Here is a 17,928-nt window from a genome sequence, read left to right on the forward strand (position 1 = left end):
ATGCTTGGGGGCTAGGGAACTAGTTCTGCTCTCTGAAAGAGGTTGAAGTCCTCCTTTTTCCAGAGAGCATCACTGAATTTTTGCTAGTAAGAAGTATAAGAAATCATTATCAGGCCGGGCTCGGTGGCTCAAGCCTGTAATCCCAGCACTTTGGGAGGCCGAGGCGGGTGGATCACGAGGTCAAGAGATCGAGACCATCCTGGTCAACATGATGAAACCCCGTCTCTACTAAAAATACAAAAAAATTAGCTGGGCATGGTGGCGTGTGCCTGTAATCCCAGCTACTCAGGAGGCTGAGGCAGGAGAATTGCCTGAACCCAGGAGGCGGAGGTTGTGGTGAGCCGAGATCGCGCCATTGCACTCCAGCCTGGGTAACAAGAGCGAAACTCCGTCTCAAAAAAAAAAAAAAGAAATCATTATCATAAAATTCCAATAGAGCACTGTAACTACTGCATAGGGTGTGGAGTCATACTCTGTTATGCATACTGGACTACATCTACTTGAATGTGGAGGACCCTTCAACTATGGAGGGCTTCCTTTTCATCAAGCATAGTTATCATACCTCCCCTTTCCTCTTTTTCCCTTCACTCTTCTCTTTTATCAGTCTATTCTCTCCTAAACATAGATAAATGCCTTAAACTGGGACCTTCACATGCTGAGACAGTAAGTGTAACTTGTATGTGTGAGTGTGTGGTGCTTTGTCTCAACAAGTTGAAACTAGCTTTATAGTTCTCATTTAGCCATGCAGTCTTGGAAATAAGAAGAAAAATGTTTCCATATCTATGTTATATTTGAGAAAAAAGCGGGACCAGGAAGTTCTAAGAAGAAGTACTCCTGGGCGGGACAATGTGTTCCTTGGAGAGCCAGGCACAGCAGATGAGGCATGGTTGTTTCTTGGTGGGGCCCCTGAGTTAGGCAGTGTGGCCCCAGCTTCTGACATTTCACTTAAGGTATCTTCTGTGGCATATTCTCCAGTATTCAAGTCTTACTTAACAAGAGTAGGTGAAACGATTACTCTTATATCCCATGGCATATAACTGATCAGAGTATGAGAGATTCAGTTTAATCCAGCACACATGGATTGAACATGTACTACACGGTGGGAATTTTGCTTGACCCTGGTAATCAGCAGGAAGTAGAATCTAACATTTGTTGACTACCTAGTATGTGCTAGGTCATTAAATATTTTAATCTCCATAATAATCTTGAAAAGTAGATATACCATTATCATTTTGCAGATAAGAACTTTGACAAAACCGAGATCCAAATGTGGTATGCCTGACTTCAGACTCTATATAGTTTTTCCTTGATCTTGTGGTTTCAAGGAATATACAGAACAGCCTTGCCATCAAGGAGTGCACAGTTTTGTTGGAGACTCAGGGAAGCATTTAATGACTGCAGTGCAGCATAAATGCCATAACAGACATATGCACTGAGGAGCACAAATCAGGGGACAGCCCGCTTCTAAGAGCAGCCCATGGTAGACCAGGTTATTACAGGATAATCTGAAGGTAGATGAAGAGGAAAGGGCGCTTCAGGCTGCAGGGCAGCATGAGTAGAGACACAAAACTATGAGGCCATGGCCCATGCTGGAATGGCACGTGGGTGGGTGTGTACGTGTGTGTGCACATGTGCGTATACGTTGGGTTGGGAGGGATAGAGGATGGGAAAAGGTATATAAAGTGATCCTCTAAAGTTTGCAGAACAAGCCCAGTGTGTCTTTTGTTATATATGTGATTGGGGATTCAAAGATTATGGTTGTGGTTATTTCCTTTTAAGTCTTTACAAGACAGAGGTTGTTAACTTATATGGTAGCTCCCTCTAGATTTTGTTGGTGTTTTTTTTCTCATTTCTTTTTTTTTTTTCCTCTCAGTGCGTTTTCTCATAATGTTTTTGCTCACCCCACCCTCATCCTTTTTTTAAAAGAATCATTCTGATTGAGGATTATTTTCTACCTAAAGAAGCATTTATTCTGCCAGGCTCGGTGGCTCATACCTGTAATCCCAGCACAAGGCTGAGGCCGGTGGATCACCTGAGTTCAGGAGTTCAAGACAAGTCTGGCCCACATGAAGAAGCCTGATCTCTACTAAAAATATAAAAATTATCCATGTGTGGTGGCAGGCGCCTGTATCCCAATTACTCAGGAAAGTGAGGCAGGAGAATCACTTGAACCCAGGAGGCAGAGTTTGCAGTGAACTGAGGTGGTACCACTGCACTCCAGCCCAGGTGACAGAGCAAGACTGTCTCAAGAAAAAAAAAGCATTTTTGATCCATAGTCTGTGACACCCTAAATAAAAGGTCATATTAGGCAGAACAGATAAAGAGACTGGAAACTTATTAGTGCTGGACAAATAATCTAAATAATTAAATGAGGAAGGTTTGTACATTCATAGGACTCAATGGTGATGGTTCTTCAGCTGTAAGCCCCAAGTAACTGACTGAAAACTAGACTGAGATTTAATCTCTGTGCTAACTGCTGACCAATATATTTTCATTGTGTAGTTTTACATACATTAAGGAGATTAGTCCTCCATTTGGTAATGTTTATAAATTCTCTGCTTTTTAATTTTTTTGTTTCTATAAATACACCACTCTTCTTAAACCGAACTTGTTTATTAACAGGTTTTACTCCAGGATTAATCTCAGGATTTTGCTAAGCCTTCACTATTTTAGACTAGAAAAGAAAAACAGTGAATTGCTTTCAAGCTGTGATTGGTTGCCAGTGCTTTGCAAATAGTCCAGGTGTTTGCAACACCAATGATTAAGAAAAAGGGTAAACATTAAAGCCATTCAAAGTGATGAAATCGAGTGTTGGTGTGCAGCAGTCTCCATGCTGCACTAAACTCATACACCATTTTAAATCCTAGTACTTTGGAGGTATTTGGAAATACTGATTTGTTTTAAATAAGAAAGCAGAGTTAAAGTCACAGTTGCATAAGGAAGATTCTTCATGAATTTTAAGGTCACTTCTTCTTGGGAGTGCAGACACATGCCCACACACACATGCGTACTTCTTTTGGATTGGTGCTTCTAAGATTAGTGGCATATAGCAATTTACCATGGGTATCACGGAAGGAAATTTACTTGGGAGAGTTATAAATCCACTGACCAGAATGGGGGGCTTATGATAGTCGAGAGCAATTAGAAGGAAAAGAGTATTTCTGTGGCAACCAAGGCTAATTAGAAGGATTAGTCAATCTACCCTTGCTTCCAAGCAGGGAATATCTAATCAAAGAGAAAGATTTTTTGGAAAAACAGGAAATGGAAAATTAATTTGAGCTTCCTCTTCCCAAATCTTTTTAGATGCCTCAGGAGGGGCTCTTTTTTTCCCCCTTGAAGTCAACTTTACCAAGAAATTCCCTGAAATAAAGATGATGAGTGATTCCTTCATTTTGGGATGGCTGCCCCTAGTGTATAGCATAATGCAGAGTGGTGGAATTATTAGTGAGGAGTCCTAAACACAGAATGAGGAACAGTGAGGTGGATAAACCGGGCTGGCTCATTTCACATCTCTTTTGAATTTGGAAAGCCATAGCTACCTCACATTCAGCTATAATTTTTCAGGGATAGAAATGTTTTCCTAGTTATTTCATCAGGTGATTGCACACCAGGATCCCAGGATTCCAGCATCTTTATCCTGGGCCAGGCCAGTGTCTCCATCACTTGATTGTGTGATGGGTGTATTGACCAGACTGGGGAAGAGGATTTTGTTTTTTTTAATCTCCTTGTCCCCTACAGGCAACTTCCCAGAGTTACATGCTCACTTATTAATTTGTCAGTGAAAGTATTTAAACAGGCAGCTGTTTGTTATATTTTATCAATATGAGGCTTTGTAAACAAGAAAAATTAATGTGATCCAACTTGAAAATGCCCTGTAGGGAATAATTCTCTTTTTTCAGACAGCGGATGGGCTGACCCATTGGGTTTTCTCATGTTTAATTCCTACTATTTATTCCACAAGGTACTAAGAGGGTCTGTGGGGGTCCTTGACACTTACCCAGGCTTAGTTTAGTTCTGAAAAAGTGGAGCAGGAGCAGGAGACTTGATGAGACTTGTGTGGCTAAGACCAGGATAGTTGAGTTGCTCATGAAACCTCTGGATTCACCGCTGAGTAAATCTATTATCATGATTGTTTTGATCACCACTTAAAAATGTCTTTTCTTGGCCAGGTGCAGTGGCTCACGCCTGTAATCTCAGCACTTTGGGAGGCTGACCCAGGTGGATCATGAGGTCAGGAAATCGAGACCATCCTGGCTACCACGGTGAAACCTCACCTCCACTAAAAATACAAAAAATTACTTGGGCATGGTGGCACATGCCTGTAGTCCTAGCTACTCAGGAGGCTGAGGCAGGAAAATCGCTTGAACCCGGGAGGGGAAGGTTGCAGTGAGCCAAGATCATGCCACTGCACTCCAGCCTGGGCAACCAGAAAAAAACAAACAAACAAAAAAGTCTTCTCTCCAGTTACAAAATAAAATATTTTATCCAAGAATGTGCACTAGCAGAAAAGGATTTTATTTTACACAACATTTTTTCTGTGATAGGACACACAATTTTCTCAGGCCTGAGTTACATGATGGGGATGGTGGCTTTGAGGAACGTGGAAGGTCTGTTATGTGGCAGCTAAGTCAGGGAGTTTCAGGATAAGGATGCTGGGACATATTTCTGCTAAGCAAGGGATTCTGGTGGAAATACCGGGGTTTTCTTTTACTCCTTACATAAACACTCTGGATTCTCTATGCCCACTCAGAAAGTTTAGGGAGAAAAGCCAAAAAGGACTTGAATTAATATCTCAGATGCAGGACAGTGCTACTAATAGTCTACTAAAATACACCTTAAAAACATGTAATTTTATGCTGGGCACGGTGCCTCAAACCTGTAATCTCAGCACTTTGGGAGGCCAAGATGGGCGGATCACAAGGTCAGGAGTTCGAGACCAGCCTGGCCAATATGGTGAAACCCCATCTCTACTAAAAATACAAAAATTAGCTGGGCATGGTGATGGGTGCCTGTAATCCCAGCTGCTTGGGAGGCCGAAGCAGGAGAATGCCTTGAACCCAGAAGGCAGAGGTTGCAGTGAGCCAAGATTGCTCCATTGCACTCCAGCCTGGGCAACAAGAACGAAACTCTGTCTCCAAAAAAAAAAAAAAAAAGTAATTTTAAATCCCTTTGATTTGTTTTGTTGTTGTTGTTGTTGTTGTTTTTTAAAAGAAGCTTTTAGAGAAATGCAAACTACATTGAGATACCATCTCACACCAATCAGAATGGCGATCATTAAAAAATCTGGAGACAACAGATGTTGGAGAGGATGTGGAGAAATAGGAACACTTTTACACTGTTGGTGGGAGTGTAAATTAGTTCAACTGTTGTGGAAGACAGTGTGGCAATTCCTCAAGGACCTAGAAATAGAAATTCCATTTGACCCAGCAATCCCATTTACTGGGTATATATCCAAAGGATTATAAAGCGTTCTGTTATAAAGACACATGCACATGTATGTTCATTGCAGCACTGTTTACAATAGCAAAGACCTGGAACCAACCCAAATGTCCGTCGATGAGAGACTGGACAGGGAAAATGTGGCACATATACACCATGGAGTACTATGCAGCCATAAAAATTGATGAGTTTGTGTCCTTTGTAGGGACATGGATGAACCTCAGCAAACTGACACAAGAACAGAAAATCAAACCTCGCATGTTCTCACTCATAGGTGGATGTTGAACAGTGAGAACACACGGGCACAGGGAGGGAAGCATCACACACTGAGGTCTGTGAGGGGGAACTAGGGGCGGGACATCAGGGGGTAGGGAGTTGGGGAGGGATAACATGGGGAGAAATGCCAGACATAGGTGATGGGGAGGAAGGAAGCAAACCACATTGCCATGTGTGTACCTATGCAGCAATCCTGCATGTTCTTCACATGTACCCCAAAACCTAAAATGCAATGAAATATACATAAATAATAATAGTAATAATAATTATTACCCCTGAAAAGATTTCAAAGATTCTAATATTTAACATAAAATTTAATAAAATGCATAAAAGTAAAAAAAAAGTTTTATGATGATGCCTTTATTCTTCTATTTAAGGTACTTAAAAAATGTATATATTGCTGGGCATGGTGGCTCATGCTTGTAATTCCAGCACTTTGGGAGGCCAAGGTAGGTGGATCATCTTAGGTCAGGAGTTCAGGACCAGCATACCAACATGGTGAAACCCCGTCTCTGCTAAAAATACAAAATTAGTCGGGCATGGTGGGGCATGCCTGTAATGTCAGCTACTCGGGAGGCTGAGGTAGGAGAATTGCTTAAATCTGGGAGGCGGAGGTTGCAGTGAGCTGAGATCATGCCATCACACTCCAGCGTGAGCAATAAGAGTGAAACTCTGTCTAAAAAAAATTGTATATATTATTGCCGGATGCAGTGGCTCATGCCCATAATCCCAACACTTTGGGAGGCTGAGGCGGGTGAGTCGCTTGAGCTGAGGAATTTGAGACCAGCCTGGGCAACATGGCGGAACTCCATCTCTACAAAAAATTAAAAAAAAAAAAAAACTGGGCATGATGTTGCATACCTGTAATACCAGCTTCTCATAAGGCTGAGGTGGGAGGATCTCCTGAGCCCAGGAGGTGGAGGTGGAGCCTAGGAGGTGGAGGTTGCAGTGACTTGAGATCTGGCCACTGTACTCCAGCCTGTGCCACAGAGGAAGACCCTGTCTCAAAACAAAAATTTATATATACACACACACACATACACACATCTATATATAATATATATACACATTTGTCTATATATAATATATATACACATTTGTGTGTATATATATGTGAATATGTATATGTATGTGTACATATATAATTGATTTTTTTGTTTTGAGACAGGGCTCACTGTAGCCTCGACCTCCTGAGCTTAGGCAGTCCTCCTGCCTCAGCCTCCTGAATAACTGGGACCACAGGCATGTGCCACCATGTCTGGCTAATTTTTTAGATTTTTTGTAGAGACGGGGTTTCTCTTTGTTGCCCAGGCTGGTCTTGAACTCCTGGGCTCAAGTGATCCTCCTGCCTTGGTCTCCCAAAGTGCTGAATTACAGGCATAAGCCACCACACTCACCTTATTATTTATTTTTAATACCAGACGATCATCTCTGTTGAAAAAGAGAGGTTAGAGGTATGATGTGTACAACAGTGCACATACTGTATTTTGCTGAGAGAATAGCGGAGAAATAACCCTTGTTTGAGCCATTTCCTGACCAATAGTATGGGTTGGTTTATAAACCAAAATTTGATCTCTGTTTTGGTGAGGCTGAGAATGCAGTTTTGATCTTAATGTGGTAGTAGCCAACACAACGGAAGGTGATGCAGCATTTTTACCTCATTAGCAGTGTCTTAGGCTTAGCTGGTAAGGCTTCACCAGCTTGCAGTGCCCAGGATGCTAACGTCATAAGCAGCAGGTCATGGGCAACACCGATGTCATCTTGGTCCAAGGTACATCCGTCCTGCTGTGTCTCATATTTGTTGTAGAATGATTCACACAGAAAAACCATTTTGATTTTTCCTGTCTTTTCAAAACAATACTTCAGTTTGTCTTAATGCGTCCTATAAAGTTGTATCTCCAATATGCTGGTTTTAATTTTGTATGAAACTGGAATTTTAGATGAAAGGCTTTCTAAAGCACAAAAGCTCAGTTCTCTCTCAGAAGCGCAACAAACATACACATAAACAACAACAATAAAAGAGTTCCAATTAGGATTTTCAGAACACAAATACCCATTTAGATGTACCTAACATTTCTCTCTAGATTCCACTTTAAATTATTATTCTTTTTAAATGGAAAATCCAATATAGTTGAAAGCTTGTGCTTTATAAATATGAGATGCTTGCCTGCATTATCTGAAAAAGGGAGAAAAACCATGACTTGCTTTTTGTGATTTAACCTGTTTTAGCTGATCACAAAATCTTTATTAATTGCATTTATTAGCTATATAGCACTCCAAGGTCTTTGAAATTTTTTGGTTGTAAAAATGTGATGAAAAAGTTAAATTGTATATTATCTAATAATTTTGCAAAAAGCGTGTGATTGAGTTGTGCCCTGCCAATGACTTCTACTAGGAGAGCAAGCAGTAGTCCCTCCTCACTGTTGAGCATGGGGTCGGGGAGTTTCCTACAGTTACAACAAAGTCAGCATCACGGGGATGGCAAGGGGAGTCTTGGCCATAGAAGAATAGGTTTGGGTGTGAGCTGCATCTTCTGCCTTGCTAAGCGTCAGTTTTTCTGGGTTTTACATTTGCCTTTCTATAGCTGCAGCTTCCCTTCTTTCCTTTACTTCCTACTGTGGCCTTCATTCTCTTCACTTGGCAGTGATGAGTAATTTTCTGTGGACATAGTGACAGTGGTGGGATGGCAAAGCACCGTGGATAGCAATCAGGGGGCCCATGGGCAATGGCAGGGAGCCAGGGTGTGTACCCTGGTTCTGCACTGACTAACTTGGTGATTTGGAGAGTTCTTAGGGACTGGCACGTGCCTGCAAAATTCATAGATTGAAACCCTCATCTTCAATTTGACTGTTTTAGGAGGACGGGCCTTGAAGGAGATAATTATGGTTAAATGAGGTTATAAGGGTGGGGCCCTAATCCAGTATAACTGGTGTCATTTTAAGAAGAGGAAGAGACATCAGGGATAAGCATGCACACAAGACACAGATAGGAGGCGGCCATCTACAAGCCAAGGAGAGAGGCCTCAGGAGAAACCAGCTGGCACCTTGATCTTGGTCTTACAGCAGCAATAGCAATTGCTCAGTACAAATACAGGAGAATAACCAAATCTCTATAGGCTTCCATTTCCCATCTTGAAGATGGGGCTAGAAATTGTTTCTACAATAGAGTTTTATGAGAATAAATGACATAATATAATCAATATAGTACCTCAATTCATGCCTCTCATAGAGAATTTATGCCCACAAGCACAGGCTAGTGTCCATTTTTTAATAACTCAGGTTTTTGCTGAGTACTTAGCATTAAAACAAAGCAACACAAATCATTTATACATGTAAGTTTCAAGTTTCCCACTTCATTTTGTCTGGCTGATGGCTCACAGAAGACACAAACATATGGCACAGATGACTTCTTCTCATTCCAACTTGTGTTCTCTCTCTTAGAGAAGTTAGTTGAATTGTCCATATATTTTAGTGTTGTTTTATTGACTACGAAGACAAAAGAAGGGGAATCTGGCAAATGTGAAAAAAAAAAATGCTCAGCCAACCCAGCACATGGAATTGCATTTACTAATTTAGGCTGTTTTATATAGTAGAACAACATATTTGCAAAATAATGATAGTAACTTGGGTTTACCTAGCATTTTTTTGGCCAAGGAACTGAAGGTGTTTTCAATCCATAACCCCATTTCATTTCTAATTTACACTGATCTAAGAGGTCTCACATACGCTTCTCTCCATTCGATAGCGAGGCAAATGAAGACACAAAGATTTCTTCCGAACACAAGAGGTGTGGATGGTAAAAGATTGGAATGGAGGGTCCCCTGGCTTCCTGAGTAGTATTCTACCAAATGGTTTCTGAAGTTATTCATCACATTTGCCCCAATATCTATTGACAGATAGAACAGCTGTGGGTAAACCTAACTTATTTTATTTATTTATTTATTTATTTATTTATTTATTTATTTTTGAGATGGAATCTCGCTCTGTCGCCCAGGCTGGAGTGCAGTGGCGCAATCTGGGCTCACTGCAACCTCTGCCTCCTGGGTTCCAGAGACTCCTGCCTCAGCCTCCCAGGTAGCTGGGACAGGTATGTACCACCATACCCGGCTAATTTTGTATTTTTAGTAGTGATGGGGTTTCACCATGTTGGCCCGGCTAGTCACAATCAACTGAACTCATCTTAAAGAAGTGTATATTACACATCACCCATGTGCATTACAACTGTAACTGTCCAAGAGCCTGGTGGGTTTTTCATCCCCTCAACTAGACCATCAGTGACTTAGGAGCTTTATTCTACACAAGGCCACTTTGCTCTCTTTGGAGGAAAAATATTCTACTAGGTAGGGTAGGATGATGAGCCAAAAGGGATTAAGATTGTGTTCCAGTTACCTATTGCTAACAGCAAACCACACCAAAATTTGGTGACTTAAAACAACCATTATGTGATTTATCTGGATTTTGCTCAAGCAGGGCTCAGCTGGGTGATTCTTCTATTCCATGTAGCATTGACTCTGTCTGGTCCCTTGCTGCTAGTCAGTCAATGGTTGCTCTGTCTGGAGGATCCAATATGCTTTCACTCACCTGCCTGGCACCTTGTCAAGGACCTTGCCTGGAAGATTGAGCGCCCTACTGGGCCCCTCTGCCTCTCCATGGAGCCCTGGTCATTTCTCCATTAGGGTAATCATATTTCTTACAGGGAATCTCAGGGTTTCAAGAGGCCAAGGCCAAAGCTATCAGTCATATTAAGCACTAGGATTGGAAACGGCATAATATCACTCCCATATTCAGAATCACTCCCATACTCGATTGGTCCAAGCAGTTACAGGCAACTCACATTTAAAGGTGTAGGGGGTGGAAATTGGACACATCTGTCCATGGAAGAAGGATTAAAGAATTTGTGGTCATTTTAAATCTACCACACATGGTGTATACCTCTGTGGTTTGCTGAGAGTTTTCAAATCTTTTTTTTTTTTTAAATACACCCAAGACTTCATTTTAAGTGCATCTTAGTTTTGCTAGAGTTTCAAGCATTTTGGGAATGACTTGCTCCATTTTTACATTATGTAAACAAACACACACACACACACACACACACACACACACGCACATTTCCACTAAGAAATTCCTCTATTCACAGGGGCATTGTTTAGCTTCCTCTATCCTCATTCTGTCCTTTCAGTTCAATAAATTATTTATTTGGTTTTATCTTCTTCTTGCAAGGAATGGTAAAACTTGATGACTGTAAAAATGACTAAAATGTGGTCTCTGTCATGGGGGAACTGAGTCTAGTGGGGTGGACCCTCATAGACATGGATAACTGGAAAACAAAAGCTTAAATAATGAACTTGAGAAAGGCATAGACACATGAGGGGAGGCTTGAGTCAGTGGAGGAAATTTGGGTGGGAATGTTTCAGAGAGGAAGTGGCACTGGGGCTGAGCCTTGAAGGAGACAGCAACCTCTACAGATGGGAGGGGCTAGGGTGGGGCTGGCATCCTGGAGGAGGGGCAGCGAGAGTCCACGAAGCAGAGCAGATGGCAAGCTCCACACACAATGACTGGGTGCCTGGAACGTGGGGGCCGCGGTCATTCAAGGGGCACGGGTGAGGTGGTCGTTGGAGAGTTGAGGCTGAACAGATGGGTCGGGGACAGCGGACTTTGCTCTGAATGCAGATTTGTTCTGAATGTTACTGCCATAGGAGGATTTGTGGCAGGGAGTATCATGATCAGATTTCTGATTTTTGAATGCTGTTTCTAATAGCAGGTTTCAGGTGGTTTGAAGGAGTTGTAGACACAAGGCTGAAAACCCAGTTGAAGAGCAGTAGTCTAGGAGAGCTGAAAATGAGTGATAGAATGGAAAAGAAAGATTTTGAGAGGTGTGTAGGGGAAGAGAGGTTGGAGAAATAGCTTTCTGATTGCCAAAGATGTGTTCAGACATTCTGCTCATCCTTTATCTAATTTAATTCTCTCCAAAACCCATTTTTCATATGCAGTAACTGAGGCTTTGAGGTGTTTAAAAACCTCCCAGCTAGAAATCAGTAGGATTGATATTCAGAGCCAAGCATGTTTGGCTGCAAACATGATTTCCCATGAAACCTTGTTGCCTTTCCTCTTGAAAATAACTGCAAGCAGGAGGATTGACAGAACCCAGGAGTTCGAGACTGCAGTAAGTATGATGGTGCCACTGTATTCCAGCCTGGGTGGCAGAGTGAGATCCTGTCTCTAAAAAGAAAGAGAAAAGAAAATAGCTGAAGATTTCTTAATCGTAAGATTGGGTTGTGCCGGTAACAAAATTAAGAACTCCAGTGTTTTGCTTAAGGCTTTTAAAAATGTTTTGCTTCAGAGTTGTTTGCCTGTGTGACATACTTCCGATGTGAATAGAGTTTTATGAACACTTAAAGGTTTTAGCTAGTGTCCTTATCAATTCTGTCAACAGGAATGTAACAGATCAAAAAGTGCTGTAAAGCGTACAATTTGTGTCAATTTTACTGTCCTTATTTTTTTGTGCACAAATTATTATTGGCTTCATAACTGATTTTATTGCACATTAGAATCTTGTAAACAAAGAGCCTATTGTACCACATATAGAACAGACCAAGACATCAAGGGAGGGCTGAAAGGGAATGGGGAGGAAAAGTAAAAATGAGTCTGAGAGTAAGAGAAACAATGTAGCAGTTCATGCCAGAACTTCCTCTGACTAGAGCAGCATCCCTCCCCCACCTCAAAATAAGTAACCTTTCTCATTTTAAGAGCAAAAGGCAAGAGAAATAACAATCTATGTCTCTTAAATTCTATTTCTGTCTAAACCCTGGAGGCTAGGGTGTGGGTGGCTCCAGGGCTCTGCTTTTGGGTCCCCAGGTGAACAGCCTGATGCAGACCAGTAGCTAGGCCTTTGAGCCTAGGACTCATGGGCAGGGCGAATCTTGTTTGAAAATGCAATCCTTGGTGCAGATCACCACGAGATACTGAAAATAATGGTGTTTGGCATTGGTACTGCATCCACTTGGTTTCATTTTCACAGGTTTTCAGAGCCCTTGAGAAGTCCTGGTGATGATAAGGGAAAAATAAAGTAGGAATCTGGCAGGGTGTGGTGGCTCCTGCAATCCCAGCGCTTTGGGAGGCCGCGGGGTGGATCATCTGAGGTCTGGAATCCAAGACCAGCCTGGCCAACGTGGTGAAACCCCTTCTCAACTAAAAATACAAAACTTTAGCCAGAAGTGGTGGCGGGTGCCTGTAGTCCCAGCTACTTGAGAGGCTGAGGCAGGAAAATCACTTGAACCCTGGGGGTCAGAGGGTACAGTAAGCCAGTATTGTGCCATTGAACTCCAGCCTGGGGAACAAGAGTGAAACTCCATCTCAAAAAAAAAAAAAAAAAAAAAAGGAGAATCTGGCTTCTCCTTTTGGTTGCTGAGGCTCCATCTTTACAACTGAACCTGGCATATACAAGGTGCTCAGTAAATATTTACCAAATGCATGATTGCTTGAATGCCATGTGCTAGCTTCTACGAAGTGCTTGCCATCTGATATTTCACTGAATCTTCATAAAAAGCAATGAAACCTAGTTCCCCATTACACAGATGAAGAAAATAAGGTCTAGAGAAGTAATTTGCCCAAGGACATGCAGTTTGTATGTAGTGGAGCTGGGATTTAAACCTGGATTTACATAGATCTAAACCTTTGTCCTTTTGAGTGTACTGCAGATATTTTGAGTGAACTACAAGTGTTCTTTATCACAATATTGTTTGGGTATAAATAAACACACTTCACACATGCAAAACAGAAGTTCTCCCAATTTTGAAAATGTGAGCACTCTTAAGTACTCCTTGGGGTCAGGCATGGTGGCTCACACCTGTAATCCCAGCACTTTGGAAGGCTGAGGTGAGTGGATCACCTTAGGTCAGGAGTTCACGACCAACCTGGCCAATATGGTGAAACCCCATCTCTAAATAAATAAATGACTCCTTGGACTGAGCACATAATTAATGTGTTTGGTAAATGTGAAAGAATGAACGATTAGCTTATTGTAATACATTTTTTTCTTTTTTTTTAACTTAAATTTTTTTTTTTTTTTTTTTTTTTTTTTTTAACAGAGATGGGGTTTCACCATGTTGGCCATGATGGTCTTGATCTCTTCTTTTTTTTTTTTTTTTTTTTTTTTTTTTGAGACAGAATTTCGCTCTTGTTACCCAGGCTGGAGTGCAATGGCGCGATCTTGACTCACTGCAACCTCCACCTCCTGGGTTCAGGCAATTCTCCTGCCTCAGCCTCCTGAGTAGCTGGGATTACAGGCATGCGCCACCATGCCCAGCTAATTTTTTGTATTTTTAGTAGAGACGGGGTTTCACCATGTTGACCAGGATGGTCTCCATCTCTTGACCTCGTGAGCCACCGCGCCCAGCCGGTCTTGACCTCTTGATCTCGTGATCCACCTGCCTTGTCCTCCCAAAGTGCTAGGATTACAGGTGTGAGCCACCACGCCCGGCCAGTTTATTCTAATACTTTGTAGTGGAGAAAAACATGTGGAGGACTTTGAAAGCTTTTAGCTTTAAATAAAAATGCTGTTTTCAAGACAAATTTCTTAATATAGGCAGGTTGACAAAAATGCCAAGCCAGTCAGTGAGAGCTGGTCCATGCCCTCTGTCCTATGCCAGTTTGGAAACAGCAGGTGGAAACTCAGTATTGGAAATATTGTGGTAACTTTTCCCATCTGGTTAAAAGCCTTCACTTCCGTCTTGTCACCAGGAAGGAACGTGAGCTTGGAGGTGAAGTTGTGAAATTTCCAGTTTTGCAGGTATGGTCAGATAAGTGGCCAAACTTAACTTCTTTCCCATCATCCTCTCCACTTAACTCTTTGGTGTTATTTATAAAATGAATCTTTTTTTTTTTTTTTTTTCTGGCCACCCTTCACCCTTTCTCTCCCTTTAGTACATTTCCTCTTCCATATCTTGTTTTGGGAAGAGTTTCCCTTTTAATACTTCCCATCTGGTTTTTTTTTTTTTGAGGCAGTGTCTTGCTCTGTTGCCAGGCTGGAGTATAGTGGCGCAGTCTCCGCTCACTGCAGCCTCCACCTCATGGGTTCAAACAAGTCTCCTGCCTCAGCCTTCTGAGTAGCTGGGACTACAGGCAGACACCACCACACCCAGCTAATTTTTTTATTTTTAGTAGAGATATGGGGTTTCACCATGTTGGCCTGGATAGTCTCTGTCTCTTGACCTCCTGATCCACCCTCTGACCTCCCAAAGTGCTGGAATGACAGGTGTGAGGCACTGCACCCAGCCCCCAACTTTTATTTTTTTTTTAAATCCCATTTGAAAGTTTCATCTTTTGAGAGAAACAACCAGGTATCTCTCATCCTTCCCTTCTTTGGACTTACTTTGGTTGTACCTGCTGACCCACTAAGGAAATGATCACAGGACTGTAGCAAAGCTAGCAAACCTCGGCTTAGTCATCTCCTTCATCTAAGCTGCTCCTGAAGGAGCTGGGAGGAGGTGGTAAAAAGTGGCGGGAGAGAGGAAAGGAGAGAGACTGAGGAGAGCTGGGTTATCAAGACCAGAAGATTATCGTTTCCCAAGTGGAACCTGCCTCGGAATAGATTCATCTCTTATGTTCTTGCCCTAAACTGAAATCTTAGTCCGTTTGTGTTTTGCATGGATGGGGAGGTGTGGGACATGCTATATTTGGTAGTTTTCTGGCCGATAGGGTTTCCTGTTTCAATGTGTTTTAAAATAAAACTAAATATACAAATGTATTCTCCAGGATATTGGGCTGTTTTAGGCTGTGCACTCTTGGTGGGCAAGGCCTGTGCCGTGGTTACAGTTCCGTGCTGGACGAAGTTAAGCAATGGCTCATTTGTCCGGTATCTCAGCAGTAAAACTTCCAGTTAAACACAGTCTGCTCCAGTAAATACTAAAACTCTAAAAAAAAAAAAAAAAAAAAACTTACCTTGGCTGCGTGCAGTGGCTCATCCCTGTAATCCCAGCACTTTGGGAGGCCAAGGTGGGCAGATCACGAGGTCAGGAGTTCGAGACCAGGCTGACCAACGTGGTGAAACCCCATCTCTACTAAAAATACAAAAATTAGCCAGGCATGGTGGTGTGCACCTATAATCTCAGCTACTCAGGAGGCTGGGGCAGGAGAATTGCTTAAACCCGGAAAGTGGAGGTTGCAGTGAGCTGAGGTCGTGCCACTGCACTCCAGCCTGGGCGACAGAGCGAGACTCCATCTCAAACAAACAAACAAACAAACAAACAAAAATTCACCTTGATAGAAATCGTCTTAAAATAATCTCTCAACTTCCTTTCCTCTGCAGGTAGAGAATATTGCACACAATGTAACTCTCTCTTGCTATCTTGCTCATCATCATGAGGGTAAATATTGTACCTTTATTGTGTGACGGTGTCATTAGGGTTTGTTAATACACGTGGAACTCGTTGTCCCTAAACATGAGCTGTCCCAAGACTACTGTGTACTTTGTGTTCTTTTAAAGTTTGTCAGGCTTTTCTTTTGCACTGCTCCCTCTGTGTCTGTCCCCAGGAGCCTCTTGTCACCCCGCCTCTTCTCATATTTTATGTCTAACTTGCTGTGACTGAGGAATAAGATCGCACAGATTATCAAGGTAAACGTTAAGCAAGAACAAATAGGCCCTCAGTGCAGACCAGGTGACCCCTTCCACAAGTTCTCTCTTTAACTTACGTGTGGACAAGCATGTGGACTTTCTGATATATATTTTGGCTTCCCAGAAGTGTGTTTGACTGAGGGTCCAGGCTGCATTCTGGTTAGTTAAGGTTTCAAGATAAATGAGCTGTCACTCTGTGACTCATCGAGTACTGTTTTAAGCAGTTACACAGCCTCAGAGAATAAAGGATGTCTAATCATCTCCAGTTTCCTGTCCTGCTTGACGTAATCGTCACCGTCATCGTCTTCAACTCCATTGCGTTATTAAGTACCCAAAGTGCGTAAGTTGCTAGACAAAATGTGTTCCATGGGCACAACCCTTGGTGTCTAGGAGTCTGCCTTCTTTAAATAGGTAACACTAGAATGGGTCTAAGGCAGACTAAGGTATTGATTGCCCTGTGGTAGGTCATAGACGGCATCAGCTAGTAATTTGAAAGTACAAATGCCAATATCCCAATTGCTGAGAGCCTGCTGTGTGTAACAGGAGCCCACGGTGTGTAACTGGGTGCTGAGACTACGCAGAGAAATATCACCCAGTTCCTGCCCTTTAGGAGCTTGATGCAATGACAGAAATGTGTTTGAAGCACTTAGCCCAGTCTGGAGGCGGGGAGCACCTGAACAAAGTCACAGTTATTGGGTGGGTGAAGGGGAGGAGGGGCCTTTCTGTGGAGAGGGTGGAGCCTGAGCAGGAAGCAGGAAGCTTCCTGGCAGGGTAGGAACCAGTGCAGTTCCCCACTGCCAGGAGTGAGTGGGTGACAGTGGAGAGGAACAGGGGTTCTCAGATGTTATTGAGGGGCTTGGAAGGTAGGGCAGACAGACACGGGCAATGGAATTTGAATTCTGCATTAGCCACCCCCCCCATAGAAGAGGGGGCAAGAGGGCAGTGAGGAGGATGGATTTGGACTTGAACTAGGGCTGTGGTCTTGTCTCTGGATTCTGGGGGCTGGATTTGAGAAATGCGTGTGAAATAAAATTCAAGAAGCTTGCAGAGTATGTAGGAGAGCACAGGGTGGTGGTGCCAGCTGGAGGGTCAAGTGGGAGAGGAAGATGAAAGATTCAGGTTTGGATATGCAGATTGGACCCTTCGGTGGAGATGCTCCAGGAAGCCCTGGAGGGGTCCAGACAAGGCTCAGTGTGATCTCTGACAGGGGCGGTGGGGGGACTACTGATTTGCTCTGTGAAAGTTGGGGAGAGCAGCTGGGATTTCTGGGAATAGATTAGGCAGGAAGGAGGAGAGGTTCTTCCCATTCAGGCAAATTGAAGCTGAAAAAAGAGAAAAAAGAAAGATGTGTGGCACCCCAATGGCAGGTACTCTGCCACATTCTTTGAGAAGGAGGCGGGGCTGCTGCCTGAGGCAGGGTCAGGGCAGCCCGGAGGCTGTGGGAGGCTGCAGCCTGCCTGCGGAGAGGTACCTCTGCTGCACTCAGGGGATCGGATCTGCCCTGCTGCTTGGCCTGGGTTTTGCTCTTGGCACTCAGTGGCAGGCATCCAGACCTCCATGGGCTGCCACGCCCAGCGAGAAGGGCAGGAGAAGAGGAACTTT

At 42.9% G+C, this 17,928-nt stretch overlaps 1 protein-coding gene across 2 annotated transcripts in view; it reads left to right on the top strand.

Moving 5' to 3' along the window:
• The window catches only part of MAML3 (mastermind like transcriptional coactivator 3), a 455,573-nt gene that overhangs the window by 44,887 nt on the left and 392,758 nt on the right, over window positions 1-17,928 (top strand). The gene's annotated exons all lie outside the window — the stretch shown is intronic.

The sequence above is a fragment of the Saimiri boliviensis genome, chromosome 3 (genome assembly GCF_048565385.1).
Source record: "Saimiri boliviensis isolate mSaiBol1 chromosome 3, mSaiBol1.pri, whole genome shotgun sequence".
NCBI classification, from domain to species: Eukaryota; Metazoa; Chordata; class Mammalia; order Primates; family Cebidae; genus Saimiri; species Saimiri boliviensis.